Source organism: Gavialis gangeticus, unplaced genomic scaffold (assembly GCF_001723915.1).
Source record: "Gavialis gangeticus isolate Ggan-Ray unplaced genomic scaffold, GavGan_comp1, whole genome shotgun sequence".
NCBI classification, from domain to species: domain Eukaryota; kingdom Metazoa; phylum Chordata; order Crocodylia; family Gavialidae; genus Gavialis; species Gavialis gangeticus.
In genome coordinates, this window is record NW_017729006.1 from 44,408,930 (window position 1) to 44,423,047 (window position 14,118).

General features: G+C 44.8%; 1 long non-coding RNA gene across 1 annotated transcript in view; it reads right to left on the minus strand.

The window, feature by feature from the left end:
• Window positions 1–14,118, minus strand: part of LOC109291916 — a 21,944-nt gene that overhangs the window by 3,402 nt on the left and 4,424 nt on the right. The window contains exon 2 of the long non-coding RNA XR_002095985.1: window positions 10,844–10,850. This is a non-coding gene — a long non-coding RNA (uncharacterized LOC109291916). The remainder of the gene's footprint in view (window positions 1–10,843; window positions 10,851–14,118) is intronic.

A 14,118-nucleotide genomic window follows, 5' to 3' on the forward strand; every position in this document is an offset into this window, starting at 1 on the left:
GCGCACCGCAACCGCCCTCTCTGCCCTGCGGGAAGAGGGGGGGGGGGGGGACATGCCCCCTGGGCCTCTGCCAGGGTGCATGTAGCTCCCAGCGCTCCTGGACAAGCTGCCCGGGCTCCAATTGTTCCACCAGTCAGCCCAGCTGGGGCCCCACTCACCCCAGCCTCTGCCCCTGCCTGTGCCCCACTCCCTCCCTCGCTGGGGCCCGTGATCTGCCCCCTCGTGGCCCTTTCCTCTCCCCCCCGCCCCTTCAGTCACAGACTTACCTGCTCAGGGGGGAGGGAGGCATGGTGGAGCATGCATGCATCCATGCATACAGCCTCCCCAAATATTTTTTTTCTCCCTTTGCCTATGCCTCTTTCTCTTGTGCATTAGTGACTCATACCAACCCAGCCATGCAGGGTGAATCTCACCCCTGCCTTCTGGCCTGGGTCAGTGCAGGTCTGCCTGCCTTCCCCAGTTAAAAAACTGAATGTCAGTTCAATTTATCGGTTCAATCTACACAGCTCAGAAAAACCTGCAAAGATTGAATAGATTCTGCCTTGGGCTTTTTGACTATTTTACCTTAGAGTCTACTGTTACAGACTGAGCAGACATCTATCTAGATCCAAGAAAAAATTGGAAAATGCTCAGAAAAACAATGGAACCTTTCCATTGCTTAGTCAACATGACTCAGTTGACACATTCATAAATCGTTTTTGTTTTGTTTTGGAGTTGGAGATACTGGACATGGAGGCATGCCCAAAGACATCCTCTGGCATCATGAGGTTGTCAGTTACATCCTACATTGTACGGATAGTTCCTGAAGGAAAAAAACCAAAGGTCGTTTAGAGGTTAATGGAGTTTTCCAAATGTATTGTCTATATTGGGCAGTAACACTTATGATGCTTAGTTCTTGCAATTATCTTAGAGTTCATGGTTTTATTAAACCTTACAAACTGCTCTTCTAGGATTCTTAGAAAGGACTGGGGCTGCTTATATGAACAACAATACTTGTATTGCTAGATGCTTTGCAGAATTGGGGACTATGTATTCAAAACTTGATTTCAGTTGCATAGCAGATGTGCAATATATTGAGCTACTAGAGTAATTTTTAAAGAATATTAAATGAGTGGATGTTAATAAGTATATACTCAAAGGATTTCTGTCACTAATTTTATTTTCAAAACCTTTTCTTATACAAATTGACAGATGGAAACAGAGACCTCTTATCATTTTTATGTATTTTAGACATTACTGCCACCTGAAGTCACAGTGATTTTTCATTCAGATGATCAGTTTTGAACAGGAGTAATAATTCACAGTTCTAAATTTCTCTAAATTTACTCTGAGCCTAAGACACATTGCGAAGCATTTAAAGCAACATTCAAATGCTAGATACTCAATGGTATGTGATTTTTATTAACTTACAAACGTACAACATCTTGTCAAATTATCAGATTGTGTATAACTGGAATTTAACTTTTACTTTGGTTCTATAGTGTTGTTAGTAAGAAATTACGTCTGTTAGTCCATTATCTTTAAATTCCTGGACATTTACAAACATGTAAATATATTTTAAACCAGAAAACTTGTGGAAAGTTACATACACTAAAATGTCTCTCTCCTTCATAAATATCTTTCAGTAGGAATGTACTCAAAGTAGTCCTCAAAAATTGGTTAGCCACTTTTTCAGAAGAATTTTTTCAAGCACTAACATGCTTAACAGATGACAGCGATCATTACAAGAACTTCTTCTTTCTGAAATTTTTTTCCAGGAAATCGCACTATAAGACTTATTTATTGCAGATTATAAAAAAGTGAGGATCCCTAAGATCATGAACCTAAGGACACTGCTTCAACACCTTTTACAGAAAAGGTCCCTAATGCTGTATTTTACAACATACGATCACAGCTGTTCTTACATTTCACTGTGTAGTACATGGAAAAATTAAGACACTTTGTGGCTCAGTATCTTAGCCAACATCTGCCGATTAGGAGGAAGTCCTTTTGGAACATGGTGCCTTTCTTCAAAGCTTGTTTCTACTTCACTTGGCCATGTGCGGTCAGGAGAAGGATTTGATGCAGCAGGTGTTGATGTCTCTGTCATTCCATCATTACTTAACAGTCCTGTAGACTCTTCATGTAAAAACCCAGCTTTATATTTGGGTAGATTCTTTTTCACATGTTTACCTGAATTTCTCAGTTTACTTCTTTGCTCCTCAATTTCTGCATCATTTGCAATATTTGCAAAGGTTTTCAGTCTGTGTTTAAGTTCAGGCTCTGTTTCCTTTATAAACTGAGCTGCTAATGTTCTTCTACAGCACTTCTGTATGATTCTGGGAAGGGAGTTAAACATTTTTAGTCAGGGCAGTACACTCCAGGGCAGAACAGATTCCTGTTGCACAGTCTGCCTCTACATTTATGACAAGTAGGTAAGGCCTCTCACCTGTGCAATTCAGATGTAGCCTAATCTTGCTGGTGGTTCTAGAACTAAGGCTTGCCCTTAAGGTCAGTCTGCCAAATTTCTGTCTTGGATAGTGGAAAACGTTGCTCCAGAGTAGAGTTCTGCTGCCCTTTGTGCACCTACCTACATGACAGTTTTCCAGCTACATAAATGGTCTTTTGGCATTCATACACAGGATGTAATTCTAGTACCTGGGTAGTGTATATATTGAGTATGTTTGGTAGACTATGCCAGTGATTCTCAACCAGGATTCCATGGCACCCTGGGTTGTCCCTAGATCCTTTGAAGGATGCCATGAGGTGTGAGGAGATAAACAAGTAAGTGTGGGCTCAGGCTTGTCTCTGCCTGGATGATCCTCTACCCCCACTGTTTTGCCACTCTGCAAAGAGCACTGTAAAACTTTTGAAATAGGGTGTTGTTCAATTCACAAGAGTTCTGGTGGGGAACCTCAAATCCAGTGAGGGGTGTTTTGAGTCCCGGTTGAGAATCACTGGGCATGCACTGGCTGGGCACCTCTTTGGCTTTGTACACATACGCAATGCAAATGCATAAAGGCTGTCCAATGGGTGGCCCACAGGCTGCATGTGGCCTGTGAAGAGTCAGTTTGCAGCCTTCAGTCTCCTGCCCAGCTACTACTCCCACCGCAGCAGCCAGAATCTCCAGGCTCAGATTCCCTTCTTGTTTTTGCATCCTGCCCTGCTACCTGGGTGATGTGGAGCTGTGCAGCCTGCAATCTGGGGAGCTTGGGAGGGAGCTGAAGGACATACATGTGGCACTGTGCAGGGAGTGGGGTGGGGGTAGGTTGTCTGTGCATAGCACAGAGGGGCAGTGCAGCGAGGGAGATGGAGGAAGCCTCTGCATATGGTGTGATATATTACAGTGGGGGGATGGGAGAGGAAGCATCTATAATGGCAGGGGAGGGGTACTGTGTATGTACAACATGGTGGAGCATAGGGGAGGGGGAGAGGGAGTGGAAGCATCTGTGCGCTGCATGGATGGAGATAGCAGAAGGGGGGGGCAGTGCCTGTGTATATAGCTTCAACTGCCACAGCCCCAAGCTGCTTAAATGTTGGACGTCCCTGGCCTAAGTCATGAAGATTCAGCCAGACAAAACCCCAGGATTGGTGGAGGTGGGGCAGTTTGAGCAGCCAGAGTGAGACATGGGGGCCTGGCATTGAAACCAAGTGTGTGTGGCTCAATAAAATGGCCACAGCCTGGGAAGAGTGCTGACTGGGTTCTAGCCCACACCTTTATTCCCAATAGGTCAGAAACTTCCCTAGTCTACTGCCCTCCATCCCCTTTCAAATGACTATTAGATGCAAGGAGCAGCAGCAGCTCCACTTCAGAAGGAGTGTTGCAGTGGTATAGCATGGTATAGAACCTGTGACTTTGGGGTTAGAGCACTGTATTGGGAAGTGAAAGCACTAAGGGCGCAAACCCCTTCTGTGGGGGCCTAACCACTCAGCAACTAGAGCTACAAAATGGAAGGATCATTCTCCTGTTTTTATGCCAGTGTATATCCATATGCAGCCAAACAGCTACCCAGCTGGCTCATAGCCTACTGTGCATGCTCAGTATATGTGTGCGTGTCTGTGCTTCCACACTGCAGGGATAATGGAAAAGCAAACTATGTGCCCAAAATACCACTGAAGCAGCTGGGTAAGTACCATTTAGATTCCTGAAGAGTAACAATTCCATTCTTCTTCTCTACTGATAATTTGGTAGAAAGCAATTTTTGCCACCACTCTGCCTCTATTGAGGTGAATTGCCCCTTAAGTATTGAGGCATTAGCTTATACATGTCTCAGATACAGAACCTCTCCATGAGGCTTTCTTTGTCTTACTGCTGCAAGGCAAAATGTCTTGCTCTGGCAGAACTTGAGGCTTTGAGTGAGCCAAGGCCTCATTCAAGGGACCTGGGGGTTACAGTGGACAATAAGCTGACTGTGAGCCAACAGCGTGCCTTTGTTGCAAAGAAGACTAATGGCATACTGGGCTGCATCAGTACCAGTGTTGCCAACAGAGCGAGGGAAGTGATTATTCCCTTCTGTTTGGCACTGGTGGTGAGGCCACATCTGGAGTACAGTTTTGGGCCCCCACTACAGAAAGGTTATGGACAAATTGGAGAGAGTCCAGCAGAGGGCAATGAAGATGGTTAAGGGGCTGGGTCACATGACTTAATGAGGCGAGGCAGAGGGAACTGGCCTTATTTAATTTGGAGAAGAGAAGACTGGGGGTGGGGGTTTAATAGCAGCCTTCAACTACCTGGTTCCAAAGAGGATAGAGCTAGACTGTTCTCAGTGATGGCAGATGACAAAACAAGAAGTAATGGTGTCAAGTTGCAGGAAGGGAAGTTTAGGCTAGATATTAGGAAAAACTTTCTCACTAGGAGGATAGTAAAACACTGGAGCAGGTTACCCAAAGATGTGGTGAAATCTCCATCCTTGGAGGTTTTTAAGAACCAGCTAGACAAAGCCTTGGCTGGGATGATCTAGTTGGGAATGGTCCTGCTTTGTGGGGTGGGGGGACTAAAATCACTAGATGACCTCTTGAGGTCTCTTCCAACCCTAATTGTGTGTAATTCTAAGGCCTTGTCTGAAGTGGCAACTACATCACTTGACCTACAAAAGGAGTGCTCAACTTCCAGCCCGTGGAGCCTTGGAATTGTGCCTGAGGGGATCCACACAGGTCAGGACATTTTGGTGGCAGGGAGCAGTGGCAGTTAATACTGCTACTTCTTTCCTGTTGCCAATATTTAAAACCATGGGTTGGAGCCAGCATTACCCCCTCCCCCTGCAGATCCAGATCTAGGCTCCCACACCTTTTTCCCTCAGTGCAGCCAGACTGGGTTGAGGCTGTGCCTTCTCTCTCTGAGGCTGGACCATACCCCCTCCTCCTGTGCAGCTGGTTAGGGGCCAAGCCATGCCTCCTTGTCTATCCCACTGCAAGGCTGGGCCACATCCCTTTCCCTTCACTAGGCAGGATGGAGCTGGGTCATGCCCCTTTCTGCCCCGCATGGCCAGGCCATGCCCCCTCCCTTGGAGGGGCTGAACTGGGGCCAAGTAATGTTCCCTTCTCTACCCCCACTTCCTGCAGGTCTGGGCCAAGCCCCCTTACCCTGCATGGCTGGATTGGGGCTGGGCTGCCTCGCCACCCACTTGGTGCTTCCAGATGGGACCTGTAGTGTCCACCCTGGGTACTGGATTGGGTCCACTGGCTGGATCCAGTTCACAGAGGGACCTGGGCACTGTCCATACAGCTTGCTGGCAAGAAAGGTTGAGCACCACTGACCTAAAGTACAAATATTCCTAGGGAGAACAGACTCCCTTCACAGCCTACCAGAGAAAGGGACTTCAGAGTGGTAAGGAGTTTCTCTCACTACTTTGTTCTTGCTCAGCAGGCTGGCCCCACATATTGGTGTAAAAAGCATTTCATGTATTCAGTGAGTTTGTAAAAGGCACCAGAGGGTTCCATGTCCTACACTGCTACACCATTGTGGGATTATAGAGAGAAATAATAAAACATGTCCCATGTTTAAAATGGTGCCTGACTTTGTAAGTAAAGCTACAGTATGGTAGTGCTAGGCCCCTCCTCCAGTACTTACCTGGGTAGTGACCAGTATGGAGAAGTAGTCAGCATCCTTTTAAACCTCAGGGCTATCTTAGGAGCTACTCCCCAGTCATGGCCTATGTTCCAGTACTCCTTTCAGGTGGATGGTCCCCAAGTTGGAATGAAAAGCAGGCATGTCTGCCTCTTCTAAATAGTCATAGGTAGTACACCCACACGCACATGTACTCAGCAGTTGCAGATTTACTGTGAAACAAGCCGTGTGGTGGCACAGGGCCCCCAGTGACAGGGGGCCCTACCGCCGCTGCTGCCACTGCCTGGGGGCAGGGGCTGGCTCCTGGTGAGAGAGGCCGGGGCACCTCCCACATTTTGCTTGTGGCCCTCCCTCCTGCCCAGCGGGTTGTGGGCTGCTTCAGCCATTCCATCTGGAAATTCCAGCCACCGCCTCTCCCCCGCTACTGGTGTGTCGTGCTAATTCACATAGGGCCCCACTATCCATAAATCTGCTACTGGCATTCACTCACGAAAAAACTTACATGACTCCTAGAAGAAGTCAGCATCTTGCAAACAGCTAAGTTTTGTTAATAAACATCTTTTCTTTAAGCACAAGGAGACACACACACACACACACACACATAGTTTTCTGCTCCCTTGAGGACATCATAATTTCCAAATGCTAAACTAAACTACTGCATAAACACAAAAGGAAACATCATACATTGGGGGAACCTAGAGTTGGCACAGAAGCAGTTACATCACTCAAATTCCATTCCCTGAAAGAATGAGGCCACTCTACGCAGGCAGTTAAAATTCTTCTATAATCCTTCAGGCCAAAAGTATTTCCATTCTTTGGTAAAGAAAACACCAATGGAAGTAGTGCATCATCTAGGAATATGGTTATTTTAAGTGCAGTTGACAGAGAGCAGCCCATAATATGTTTGCACTGTTGTTGAGATGCCAATCCCTGATGTCTGTCCCCTACTTGCACATGCCAAAACAAGAAGCATAGTACTGAGGCCTGGGCATGCTGTATATATAGTGTATCTGGACTTCAGTAAAGCAGTCTGGCATGCCTTTCTCATAAACAAATTAGAAAAATGTGGGCTAGATAAAGCGGCTATAAGGTAGAGAGGGGACTGGCTCAATAGCCACAAGCAAAGGGTGATTGTTAATGGGTCCATGTCAGAATGGCAGGAGGATTTGAGTGGAATCTAACAGGAGTCTCCTGGGCCCAGTGCTGTTCAACGTGTTTATTAATGATTTGGATGCTAGCATAGAAAGCTTCTTGAGCAAGTTTGTGGATGACATGAAACTGGGAAGGATTGTGAACATATTGGAGGATGCAAGCACAATTCAGAAGGATCTTGAGATTGGAAAGTTGGACTAGAGTTAACAGGATGAAGTTCAATGTGGACCAATGCAAAGTCGAATTGGTCTGGAGGAATAATCAAAAATACAGATATAAAGTGGGTGACACCTGGCTGGATAGCAGCTGTATGGAAGAGGACTTGGGAGTTTTGGTAGATCACAGACTCAGTCTGAGTCTTCAGTGTGGTGCAGCCACACAAAAGATTTTGGGATGCAGCCATAGAAACATTAGGAGGGGAGGTGTTAGTGCCTCTCTATTTGGCACTGGTTAGGCCTCATCTGGAGTACTGCATGCAGTTCTGGACTACACATTTTTAAAAGGATGTGGAGAAGGTAGAGGGTCCAGAGTCAGGCAACAAAGATGATCAAGGACTTAGAAGGCAAGTCATATGAGGAGAGGGTGAAGGTGCTAGGCATGTTCAGCTTTAGAGAAGGTGCTTAACAGGGGACATGATACCAGTCTTCAAAAACTTAAAGGACTACCATAAAAAAAGGGAAAACATCTTGTCTCTCGCTATAGAGGAGGACACAGACTAATAGCTTGAAGCTGCATAGTACCATATTTACTCAAATATGACAAGATTTTTTTCCCCAATCAAACTAGGGGGAAATCCCCTCATCATACTTTAAAATATGAGGAAACCTCATTAAATACATTTCCTATTACTAAACTACTGCCAAAAGCAGGATATGTTCAGTAATGGAAACCAACTGTGAAGTTGATTAAATGCAGCCAATACTGAGCGTGACTATGAAACACGTGGCCCATATGGAGAAAACACTACAAATAGAAGCATGGAGCCACTGCTTAACCACTCAGGACAGTTGGTTACCAACACTCAGGAGAAAACTGAATTCCTGAATGACTACTTTGCTTTGGTATTTCACCAGACTAAGGGGAAAATCATACCAGATAAGGTTCAGAATGGGCATGGTCAGAATGACCGCCTTCCTACTGTTGATGTTGAGTTGGTGCATGATCAGTTAGAAAAAGACATTTATAAGTCAGCAGGACTGGATGAACTTCATCCGAGAGTGCTGAAGGAGCCGGCCGAAGTCATCGTGGGACCTCTGGCGAAACTCTTCCAAAACTTGTGGCATTCAGGGGAGGTTCCTGAAGACTGGAAGATGGCCAATGTGATCATCTTCAGGAAGGGGAGGAGAGAGGACCTGGGCAACTATAGGCCAGTTAACCTAACGTCTATCCTAGGGAAAATCCTGGAAAAAATCATCAAGGAGTCTATGTGTGATATGCATGCAGAAGGTAGGATTCTGAATGATGGCCAGCATAGCTACATCATGGGCAGGTCTTGTCTTACCTATCTCATCTCCTTCTACAACCAGGTAAGTCACCACCTGGGTAAGAGAGAGGAGGTCAACACTGTATATCTAGATTTCCAAAAGGTCTTTGATCTATTATCCCATGATGTTCTCAAGAGAAATTGGGGGATTGCAGACTTAACTGCTCAACTGTTAGGTGGGTAGGAAGCTGGTTGTGGGGTAGGACCCAGAGAGTTATAATGAACAGATCTGTGTTGTCCTGGCGAGAAGTGCCAGTGGTGTCCCCTGGAGGTCTGTGCTTAGTCCAGTGCTTTTCAACATCTTTTCAATGATTTGGATGGGGAGGTGAAAAGTTCACTGGCCAATTTCATGGACAACACCCAAGTTATGGGGTAGCGTGGTCACGCTTGAAAATAGGCTGCAGATATAGGCGGAACTAGACAGGCTAGCAAGTTGAGCAGATCGGAACCAGAAGAAGTTTAACCTTGAGAACTGTAAAGTGCTCCATCTGGGGATGAACAATCCCCAACATACTCACAGGCTGGGTGGCACCAAACTGACTAGCACCACGACTGAAAGGGACCTAGGGGTAATAATAGACCATAGTATGAATATGAGCTGACAGTGCGATGCTGTAGCCAGCAGGGCAAACAGTACTCTGTCATGCATCAACTGATGCATCTCAAACAAAACCAAAGAAGTGATTCTTCCATTTTACTCAGCATTGGTGAGACTGCAGCTGGAATACTGTGTCCAGTTCTGGGCACCACACTTCAACAAGGACGTGGAAAAGCTTGAGAGAGTCCAGAGAAGAGCCACCCATATGATCAGAGACTTGTGTGATAAGCCATACAAGGAAAGGCTGAGGGACTTGGGCCTCTTCAGCCTCAAAAAGAGAAGGCTGAGAGGGGACTTGGTAGGAGCTTACCACTATATCAGGGAAATACATCAACGGCTCAGTGAACAACTGTTCACCAGGGCACCCTTGGAGAAAACCAGGAGTAATGGCCACAAACTCCCGGAAGACCATTTCAGGCTTAACACTAGGAAAAACTTCTTCAAAGTTACTGTGTCCAGAACTGGAGTTTATGGTGCAATAAACTCCCTCCAGAAATGGTGCAATCACCTACCCTGAAAATCTTCAAGAGGAGACTGGATGGTCACCTCGCTGGGGTCACCTGACCCCAGTTGTCTTTCCTGCCTAGTACAAGGGGACTGGACCCGATGATCTTGCAAGGTCCCTTCCAGTCCCTTACAATTTATGAATATATAGTGGGCCAGTGGCTGCCACACCCATGGCTTTTTCTGTTCTCCCCCATACATGCCCTATCTTCTTAATGGTCTTTCTGCCAGGTAACAGCAGAAACATGCAGTTTTCCCTGCTCCATCCATTGTCTTTTACAGAACATACTTGGAAAGTAAATATACACAAAGCTTTCCAAAGCTGGCATCTCCTAACCTCCTATGTCCCTAGCTTTGTATAGCTCTGTTTTGGCTACCTTTTTTCTTTTTCTTTCCCCACAAAAAAACACGTATCTTCCTCTGTACCCTCTTTATCTGTTGCCATAACGGTGGATACACCACTCCCATGTAAAGGATGATTGGCAAGAGTACTGTTTTCACTTTAGCCACTTTAGCCCTGAAAGATAATGTTTTACCACTCCATGATCCCAAGATCTGTCTCACTCTTATCTCTAACTTCTCCCAAGCCTTTATTCCTTTCTCTTCAGCATCCATGGGGTTTCCCAAGATTGTAATTACACCCTCTACCACACACAGCCTGAACTTCTGTAAATTCTCCCAATTCCCTACACCCATCAACATACTTTTCATCTTATTTAATTTTGCCCCTGACACTTTTAAATTTTACTTTTTTATTTTGCCCCAGGGTGGATGCTATAAGGCCTAGTTCCTCTCCAGCCTGGCATCTTCCCAGTGAATGACAACAAGATGAGGAAGGGTTGATGCTATCCTCCAGCCACTTTCTGGTGTTGTTTTCTTGCCCGTCACAATTTGGATCTTTCGTTTTAGATAGGGAGCTGGTTCTGCTGAGTGATAGGTCTCGGCCTGTTGGAGGAATCGCTTCGTGGGGCTCTACGTTCCCTACACCTGACCCTTACCATTTCCTAGATGTTAACTCCATTCAGATATTCACTTAATTTTCTTCTTTTGGGGACCCAACTATAGGCCTTTCCTGGGTGGCTGGGGTCTGGGTCAGGCCCTCCAAACTGATCCTTTGGGAGGCGGTGGGTCAATCAGTGGGCCAGGTCTTTCCCACACCACCATTCACACACAACTTGTGTATTTTCTTTAATGGACTAGTAGTCTCCAGGTAAGGAGACCCAAGTCAGTCTACCTAATTTGTCTATCGTATCACCAATATTCCCTGGCCACTGTCCGTTTTCCCATTCAGAGTTTGCTACCCCATATCAATTCCTTAGACAATTCGAGTTCATTCCACTCTGCCTTTTTATCCAGGGGATGACACCTCCCCACCTCTTCCCCTCCCCCCACATTGCAGGGGCACTTTGACGGTCCAAAAATTGAACCAGAAAAGGAAAAAAAAACAAATGAACTTAACTTCTCTCAGCTGGGGTTAATCTTTTCCCCTTTTTATTAATTCCTTCTTGGGAAGCAACTGAGGCAAAAAATCAATTCAAGCCTCTTCCTGTCTTCTAGTCAGGGATGATTCCTCCTCATCAGTTTACACTATCAGTCCCTTCCCTGGCTGAATCAATAGCCATGCGAAGAAGCTGGCTTGGGTTGCCACATTCCTGGAGGCTGGGATACCAAGCCACACACCTCCCCGAGTCCTCAGGACTTGCCCCTGGTCTTTCCTTCTGTACCCGGCAAGCTAGCCTCACAGCCTGTTGAGGATTTCAGTGTTTCTGGATGGTCCACAGACCACCCATGCCTATTGGCATGTGCCCTTCTCCTACAGTTAGCTGCCAGCAGCCACTGACCAGAGAGTCCTCCCACATCTTTGCTTTGCAGATGCTTTTGTCTCTCTCCAGCTGCCCTACTCCAGCACAGGAAGTCTTGTCCTGCTGTCTCCAGCCACCAATCCGGTAGAGCATTCACTCCAGAAGTGTGGTGTGGTGCTCTGGGCTCCAGCTGTGCTCCTTCTACCTCCTGGGGTAAGTGAAGGGTTATTATTACCCTTGGGCTTCTCTTTGCCCCCGAGCCTTTCCTTACACTCAGTATTCTTCAATACCCTCTCAATTGATACATTGTCCTGAGCCAGTATGTTCACATCATCCATGTATAATGTACATTTAACTTCTCCTTCTGGTATTTTCATACCACTTATCAGCTTATCATAATTAATTCTCTCTCCAACTATTCCCTTTTTCACAAACAGCCTCTTTTCCACCTTGCATTTTATCACTGTTGTCTCCCTCTGACCTTTGGGTTTTTTTCCTCTTTCCCCCTGCTCTCTTCCCCCTTCCCTCCCCTGTTTTTCCTTTTGTCTTCCTTATCTCTACCCATTTACATTCTCACTGACATCCTACCACACTTTTAGTTTCTCTCATTCCTTGGAGTCTCAGAGCAGCAGAGACTCCCTAAGCCTGACAAAGGGTGACTGTGCCCAAAAGCTTGCTAAGAACTTTTTTCCAGCTACTCAGTTGATCTAATAAAAGATATCACATCTATTCAAAGAACCTTGCCTGCCTGTGTCCTTAGACCAACACGGCTACAACCAAAATCTCTCAAATTAGACTTTCATTCATGCATAGGGACACCTTTGTAAGAATATGCCACAGGATTGGTTCCATTAATTATTTACACTTCAGATCTTTTGCTTTATGTAGGGCTACTTCTATTTTTTCCTATTTTTCTTTTGTAATAACAAAATCTGCTTTATCCTTCCTTCCACTTTGGTGAATCACTTCACCACTTCTGTTTACTAATGAATGAGGAGAGATGCTGTGCAGTAGAATTAAAAACAGATGTGGGGTGGAAAATTTTTCTGCAGAAAGTTGTCTGCCCCTCATCTCTGCCTTTATTGAAAGAGAATGTGGTTCAAGTAGTCCTGAATCAGGTTTGCCTCAGTCTGACTCTGAAATGGAACTAATGAGTAGTGCAAGTGATCCTACGGATAGTGACAGTGAAACTGGAGGTACCACAATGACCTCAGGGGAAGAGAGTTAAACTCTGTTGAAGTAGATGAGATGAACCATGGCATATCACGCACAGTTCTTTGGGTGTGCTAAAATGAGTGTGCCAACAGTTTTTCGTACCTTCATTTTTTTTCTTAAATTTAAACAAACAATGTCAGGGAAGTACATGCTATTGTGTATTGTCTTTACATTTTTACAAGTATTCCAGTAAAAATAATTTCTTTCCACATAAAGCTTTGAATTTCTTTGAATATAACATTTAAACCACATTAAGTGTGCTGTATTTAATTTTTCCCTAATATTTCAGTTCAAATACTTGTGGCTAGTGGGACATAAAATTAACATGGTAGTACTTTTTAAGCTTTATTTGACTTATATTTAGTAAACAAACATGCTAAATCAGATCACGCTGTATTTAGGGCATTGGAACTTTTTCCGGAAAATTTTCCAATTCAAAATTTTCTGGAAAACCCACATCTCTGCTTAAAAATTCACACAATGGTTTTCTTTCTTTTAGCAGCTACTCTCTTCAGTCAGCCCACTGATGTAGCCAGCTAAATGGCTGAAATATGGTTTGGAAAACATTGAGATTTTTTTTCTCTAATGAGATTTAAACAGAGATTTCCTCAATGTTTGTTAATATAATTTCTAGTTGTTGTAATGCTAAAAATAGCTTGTCAAATTTCTGTTGCTTTGGAAGAACTCTGCTGCTGGCCTGAGCTTAAAGGGCAGAGCTGAGTCTTCTAGCAACAACCCTGGACTGTCTCCAGATTAATCAGAGAAGTGGACCCCATTTGTGATGAATGAAGAAAGAAGCAAATAATAAAAGATTATCAGGTGAGAAATTCTCATTCAGAGCAAAACAAGTTATCCCACTGCAGCAGGGAAATGTCAATAAAAATGAAATAAGTAGTAGTTTTTTGTTTAAATTTTTTTTTTAAATCATCAAATCAGGGATATGAATTCCAGTGCAGCTGGAAGACTGAACAGCCTGCAGCCACTCTCATTCCAATCAAGATTTCTGGTGAACTTTAATCAGTACAGCTTTAATCTTAACTCCTGCCAAAAGTAATAACTAGCACATAGTAATCTACTGAAAAAAGGTAGGTAAAAATTAAACATGGTTCTCTGAATGTAATTTTAAATGGTTCTCATCCCTCTGCATTACCTGTGGCAGGTTAGGCCATTTTGGGGCAACAGACCCTACAGCTGTGCAACAGGGTTGTTTGTGTAATTTGGGAATAGCTTAGACAAGCACTTAGTTTCATAGTTTCATAGTTTCTAGGGTTGAAGGGACCTGAGCAGATCATCTAGTCCGACCCCCTGCCATGGCAGG